Consider the following 8045-nt stretch of genomic DNA (forward strand, 5'->3'; position numbering starts at 1 on the left):
AAATAAAATTTCTAATATTTTTCATGTCCTTTGTTCAGATTTTAAATAAAATTTCTCATATTTTTTAGTATTTAAATATTTTCAGATATTTTCTGTGTGTTTTAGGTATTTTTTGGGTTGGACCCGATATGACCCAAACCGAACCCGATCCGTAACCGAACCGAATCCGAATCAACAAACTCTAATTACCCTATTGGGTCCAACTATCTAAGACCCGACCCGGACCCGAGAAGACCCGAACCGACCCCGAACCAAAAATTTCAAATTACCCTATCGGGTCCTAAACTCTTAGACCCGAAAGACCCGGATCTGCAACGACACAACTCGAACCCGACCCGAGGACCCGAATGCCCAGGCCTATACCATTGTCGAGCTTGGTATAGCTAACTTAGTAGTACTCAGTATAAGTCATTATAACTCGGTATAACTAGCTCGGTATTACTCAGTACGCAGTATAACTCAGTATAATCAGTATGACTAACTCAGTATAACTCAATGTAACCAATATAACTCAGTAAAAATCATTATAACTTACTCAATAATACTGAGTATAAAGAAGTATAATTTAATATAACTAAGTAAAACTATCTCTATATAAAAATCCAAAATTTTGAAATTTTGAATTTTTAAAATTTTGGATTTTCTGAATTTTGAAACTATTTTTAAATAAAATAATTTCAAAAAATACAAAGGAATAAAATCGGATATTCATGTTTACTAAGGGGAAGAGGACATAGGTGATTAGAGAGGACCATAGGAATTGTGCTATTGAGATGTGAGGACAGCGAAGATGATGGCCTGTGGTCTAGTGGTAAGCGAATTCTATTGTATTAAGCACTCTAATTTTGAAGTAATCTCACGACACTAACTATGTGTAGTCACGCGGATATGAGCTCAATTAAATAATTAGAGAGAGGGTTTATTTGTGGACTCTATTTTTTTTTGGAAATTAGTCAGATTTTTTATTGTTTCGAGATACTTCCTTGTTAATCAAAAAAATATTAAAATAAAAAAAAGTCTCATGAATACAAGTACAGAGCTGGCACGAAAAAAGAGGCGTAGAAGAGATGTAATATTGATTTGGAGTGTGATTGTATAGTACTAATAGCGTTAAAGTTTTTTAGTTCAGCTGATAATTCACCAGTCAAGTGAAAACAGATATTATCATTTTTACTTTACGTACTGTTTGAATAAAGATAAACATACTTGGTTGTCTCAGTGAAATTACAGGTAAGACTGACTTTAATTTTGTTTCTTTTTTTATTTATATATTTTTTTCTCAGTTATATATTTATTTTCGTTTCCTTCGATTAATTTACTCTCAGTTCCTTGATCATTTCAGATGTGTTGACTGATGAGGATCAGAGTCAGAGGCCCGTACATCTCCCAGGTCATCAAGAGAAACAAATGAAGGAAAGGAAGTCTAAGCTGTACGGTATTATAAAAATAAGTGTATAAGTCAAATTAATTATCAATCAGGCATCACCCACTTTTTTGGCTGAACAACCCCACGTTGACAATTACGCGAAGCTTGCCGTCCTTTAAGCGGCGCACAAATTCTCTTTGAATATTTGTAAAACTTTTTTTTTGCCCTAAACTTTTTTTTAATATATGTGTAACCCATATTTGGTTTTCAGAACTAGATCGGGAGCAGAGCTGGGTAATTGAGTTTTCTCTTCCTCGCTAATGTTTGAACACTAAAAGAAAATTATTTTGGATGGCCATAAAGTATGTCCGTTGGGCCATGAAATTAAACCGAGTTGTATCCTCTTAAGATGTGCATAGAAGTATTTACACAATTATGGATGACTGGTATGAACCTAGTTTGACATTGACGATTGAACCAAGTTTCTCTTTTACCCAAAAAAAAAACTAGCATCAGGAATTTACCAGTCATCAGGATGACTGTGGAAGCTTTTTTTTAGTCCACTAGTTTGACTAAGGGTTCATCGATTGTTCTACGTCAACAGGTCATGGTTTCAATTTTCGAAAAATGCAATTTATTAAACAATTATGCAGAATACAGAGAAAAAACTTATAAGGGATCTTCAACAAGGTGCAAGACGTGGATCTTCATAAGACGACCCAACTGATGCAATTAGGCGTAGATCCTCATAAGGTAGGTAGTATTGTCTGCTGTCGAATCGTCTATATAATCTTTCTAATAATTGTAATATCATAATAAATCAACGTTAAAAAAAAAGCCATTGGACAAGAAATGGTCAGTTTCCTAATGTTAATTATTTATAAATTTTTTAAAAATATTTTTTCGTTTATTTGTGTTAAATGGAAAGAAAAGTCTTTCTAAAAAACTGTTTTGAACATTTTTATAAAATAGTTTAAAATTAGCAGAACTGGTGAAGAATGAAGCAGTGAGCCTACAAATCTTTTTTTTTGATAAACCCCGTCGACTGATCTGGTCGGTTCCGAGAGAAATTCACTTTGTGCTACAAAGTGAATTGGTTATCACACTGTCTGACACGAGTTTGGAATACCTTCCGACTAATGTCAAGGGGTGGACCGATCATCTGTTACGATCCACCATGTAAACCATTTGGGCCGAATCCCAAACACAGACTAGCCAAGCAATGATAATTTAGTTTCCAGGAAGAATCGAACCCAGAACTGTTGTGGGTACACACCAAGTCCCAGGAGATTGTCACTAGGCTACCAGCACTGTTGTGGGTTGAGCCAATACATTCTAAATTGCTCTGTTTAACTCACTGATAAAATATGACTCTCATATATGTGAAAAGTATGTGTTTTGCATGTACATGCGAACACAATAATTTTACAAATATTAGTAAATGGATATTTAAAGACCTGTGAGTGTATAGGTTCAAAATATTTAGTAAAATTAAATTTTTATTTATGATAACCTTTCACCATTACATAAATATTCTGAAATATTCATAAATTTAAAATATATAATAATATATTAAAGATCAATTTTTTTTTATAACTATGGTGTGATCCAAAGGCTTTATAAGACAAATGACTAATCAATATGAGGCACGCAGAATCCAGATTTTTTTACCACTTAAGACGTCTCGCGTGGCCAGACTCGAACCCAAATGGCGGTACTCTTAGCTGTGAACCCTTTACCACAAAAGTTTGAGGCTTCAGTTAAGATTAATTTTTTTATATATAATATTTTTTAGCGTAATTGAAATACTTTTAATTGGGTAAAATAAATTTGGAAACACTTATATATATATCATCTATTCCTTCCGTATGTAATATTTAAAGCAAATCAAACCCCAAACTAAATGAGTATATTATTATAATATAAGTACCATATAAGCATGTGGTAGTTTTTTTTGAAACTCAAATTTTAAGAGTATACATGACATAATAAATTTTAACATGAATATTTAGGTGTGTCATGAGTAAACAAAAATATCCTGATCTATAATGTTCGAATATACGGAAAAGAGGAAACTGAAACAATGCAGGTTTATCATGAGTTTTAATAAATTGGGAATATAAATTTGTAAAATAAACCATTAGGATATCATATCTAAAGATAAGACATATTTCACATCGACACAGAGCAAAGCTATGCGCATATATATATTTTCTTAAAAACACGTTTTTGCATATATTTTTGATTAAATATTTATGATTAGCTAATAAATAAATATAATAATTAATTAAGGGTATAAACGATATTAACTTAGTGAATTCGAATGCGAAAAATCACTTCGCAAATAATAGTAGAGGTATGCATAAGTGTATGATAACTTGTGATAATTTCATATGATAATGTCTCAATATTTCATGTTAGAGATCTCATGGAGAGGAGGAGTATTTGAATAACTACTACAATATATACGATAACTCCTATTTGGTTAGGATAATGATAGAATAAGCTTCTACTCTTTATTGTCTTAGGAGATTTTCTTGTACAAATACCATGCTATTGCTATGATAATAAGATAACACATTGTATTCTGAACGATAACTGGTATCAGATCATAAGAACCTGGACCTTGAAATCTTATCCTAGTTTTTTTATTTTAAATCATAATAATATGGCTGAAAACTCGGCATCCTCAAGTCTGAGTGCCATCATCGAATCATATTCATCACCTTACTATCTTCATCCTTCCGACAATCCTGCAGCTATCATCACATCCGTTTTATTTCGTGGAGACGACTATACGAAATGAGCAACAGAGTTATCAAACTCAATTCAAACAAAACAAAAGCTTGGATTTATTAAAGGAACTATACCTGAACCTACTGCTGAACCCGATCTATCTAGATGGATGGCTACCAATTTGATACTAGTTAGATGGATACGCATATCTATCGACCCAAAGTAAGATCAACGGTGCCATTCGTTCCAGAAGCACATAAACTTTGGGAGAAGCTACAACGGCGATTCACAGTTAAAAACGGTGTACGTGTACATCAAATCCGAGACGCTATAGCGAAGTACCAGCAAAACCGACAAATTTTCATAGATTACTATGGACACCTTACAAAGCTCTTGGAAGAACTTGATAATTTTAAGACAACTTGGTATTTTACGTGAGAAGTATCAACAAATATGAAAAAGAACGCGAGGAAATCCGAGAATTCATAAAAAAAATTTCGGCCTGGACGAGTCTCGCTTCTGTAATATTAGGTCACAAATTATTGGTACCCCTTACCCGACATTAATAATGTTTACTCAAGAGTTATACGAGAAAAGCAACATAATAACACCATACACGGTTTAACTTAAACCAGAAGTCATCGGTTTCTCAGCACCCACTGATACACCAAAGAACGATACGCTACAAGTAGCTCATGTACGGGGACGTGACCCAAACAGGTCGTGTACCCACTGCTCTTGGCAAAGTCATGATGTCACGAGTGTTTCTTGCTACACGGGTATCTTGAATGGTGGAATGAAAAAATGCAAAATACAAAATAAGGAGGATCCTCAGCTCTGCTCGATGGGGATGAGGAGATCGGTGTTCAAATTCAAGTAGCCGTGGTCGGTCAAATTCAACATGATTTATATCCAAAAATTCTATATCTTCAGCTCTTCCTATCAACAATGACCAAGTAGCTCAAATTATCCATCTACTTCAAAACTCTCGTTCTAACATCTTTCAGAGAAATTGTCCGATAAAAAAAAACTTTTTCTGATGTAATCATTGATACAGGTGCATCACACCATATGACAGGAGACTTGTCATTCTTTAAGTGAAGTGACCGACATTCTTCCTTCCTCGGTAAAATTTCCCAATGGCAGTCACTCTGAAGCTTTAAAAAAGGTCAAATTGATCCTAAGCATAGATTACTATTTGACAGATGTGCTACACGTTCCTGATTTTAACTGCACAATGATCTAAGTTTTACGCTTACATAAACAAACATGATGTATATCTATATTCACTGATACTCTATGTGTGTTTCAAGACCGTTTTACAAAGACCCTGGTTGAAATGAGTGAAGAACGTGAGGGGGCTTATTACTTTATGAGAGTCAAGGATGCAATTGTTCATCGATCAGTTTATAAGAATGCATCTACATTTAAACTTTGGTCTACATCTAAACTTTGGTATAGAAGGCTTGGGCATCCATCTTATAGAGTTTTACCGTCGCTACCTTTATTAGATAGGCTGTGCTTTGATTCTTAACAAGCATCGTCTTGTGAGATTCATTTTCGTGCTGAAAAAATTTGTGGTTTTAATGAAAATTTAAATATAGGTATTGCACCTTTTTCTTTAATACATTGGGACATCTAGGGTCCATATCGAACTCCATCTTCATGTGGTGCAAAATGCTTCCTAACCATAGTAGATGATTACTCACGAGCAGTGTGGATATATATATATATATATGATGTTGGAGAGATTAGAAATATCAGGTTTACTACAAGAGTTTTTCTCCATGAGTGAATGACAATTCACGAAAATTATTCAGAAAATACGAACAGACAATGGTTCTGAGTTCATGGTTCTCTCTCCTTTCTTCAAGAAACACAGTATCCTTCGCCAAACTTCCTGCGTCGACACACCACAACAAAACGGTAGAGTCGAAAGGAAACATCGTCATATTCTCAATGTGGCTTGACCTTGTCTAGTTCAAGCCAAACTACCATCCACGTTATGGGTAGAGAGTATTCTCGCTGCAGCGCATCTTGTTAAATACACTCCCTCACAAGTTCTCCAAGGTCGTTCACCATACAAAATCCTCTTTGGAAAGAAGCCAGATTATGATAAGCTTAGAGTTTTTGGCTATCTTTGCTATGCTCACAGGAAATCTCGAGATAAAGATAGGATTGGCGATAGAAGTCGAACATGTATTCGTCGGCTATCATTACTGGAAAAAGGCAGGGCGCCTTTATGATCTTGAGACAAGAATTCTTCGCAAGTAGAGTAGTTGATTTTTTCAGAATCTAAATTTATGGGGGTTGACTCTTAAGATTATGTCACCCCGCCCTTGAATCACTATGATATTACGGTTGATGATTGTTTACTTCCCGGTCTTGAATCAAGGGGGAGCACGGTCATTCCGTCATGAAATCCTTCAACGAATGAATCACCTGCCGTTGTGGCACCAATAACGACTCCTCCAGAGCAAACAACTGCAGCTTCCGACCCTACTTCACCTTTGGCACCAACTCAGGTACCCACTGAACCAGAGTCTCCTGTTGTTACCACGCCTGGCTTACCAGAGATAATTGGTCGTGGACATAGACATAAAACTCCCTCTATTATTATGTTTCGTTGTTTGAACGTATTTAAGATAATAAACCCTCTCACATTCTTTTGTCCTCCGATCAAAGTCTTCTCAAAACAGTCTTGAGGTATTAGTATGTATGCTCTATCGAGCTATCCATCGGATGATTTGTTTACTGATAAGCAACATGCATTCATGACATTAATCATCAATGATGATGTCACTCATTCATATAAGGAAGCCGTGAAATTCAAAGTATGGCGTGATGCCATCGGAACTGAAGTTTCAGCATTTGAAATTGCTGATACATGGGATGTTACCACACTTCCTCTTGGATGCAAAAGCATTGGAAAACAAATGGATATACACAAAAAATATAATGCAGACAGAACATTGCTACGACAAAGGCACGTCTTGTAATAACCCTCAATAAGAATGACGACACGGACAAAACCAAAGAATAATCGAGTGGAAGATGGTCGATGAATGGCCACGAAAATGGTTGAAGGACGGTCGATTGAGAAAATTCAAGCCAAGGCAATTTTGATAAGAAGCCTAAGTTCTAATGCGTAAAATAAATATGGATAAAGCATTGGAGTGAGTTTGTCACAAGGAAATACTTCTTGAAGTCGAATGTCTGGAAGAATATTAAAGGTTTCAGAAAATTTATGAAGCTTCCAAAGACACAAATAAAAATGGAAGTTTTCAAGAATAAGAAGTCAAAGTCCACAGGAAAAAGGACTTTGAGAAGTAATTTTTTCTGGAATACACATTGAATTGGTCTGATTATCAGTTGCACTGGTCGAGAAACTGCTTCTTTGATAGTTTGGAAATGATTGCAAAATGGTAGAATGGAAAGACCGCAAGTGATGTCGAGAGAATAACCGGATAGCATGGTATGGAAGACCAAGTGATGTCAAGATGCTTGATAGGTGCTTCAATTTGAAGTTGAGGTTTGTAAGAATTAATGTTATGTGAAGATTCTTTGGGAAATTTAGCGGGTTGAAAACGCTCGTGGTTCGGCTTAGATTGTTCTAGATATCTCAGAAATTTTGATTTATTTTTTTAGGATAAGAATGACCTTAGAACTATTTTAGAAAATTTTTGGACTGGGAAAGCAAGGTTTTCGCCAAGGAGAAATACTTTCGTCAATCTGGATCAGACAACGAGACGTTCAGAATTGAATGTGGGTCTTTCGGGTCCGTTTACAACGTAGCGGATGTTTCTAGAAGCAGCTGGACATGTGTATCCTCTTGACTTGACCACATTCAAGAAAGTCATGTTTTTTTTCTATTGGCGGGTTTGGTGGCTGGCCACATATCTGACTTTTATTGGATAGAATTGTGGCTGCACACCAATCTGCC

This window comes from Brassica oleracea, chromosome C3, assembly GCF_000695525.1.
Source record: "Brassica oleracea var. oleracea cultivar TO1000 chromosome C3, BOL, whole genome shotgun sequence".
Classification (NCBI taxonomy): domain Eukaryota; kingdom Viridiplantae; phylum Streptophyta; class Magnoliopsida; order Brassicales; family Brassicaceae; genus Brassica; species Brassica oleracea.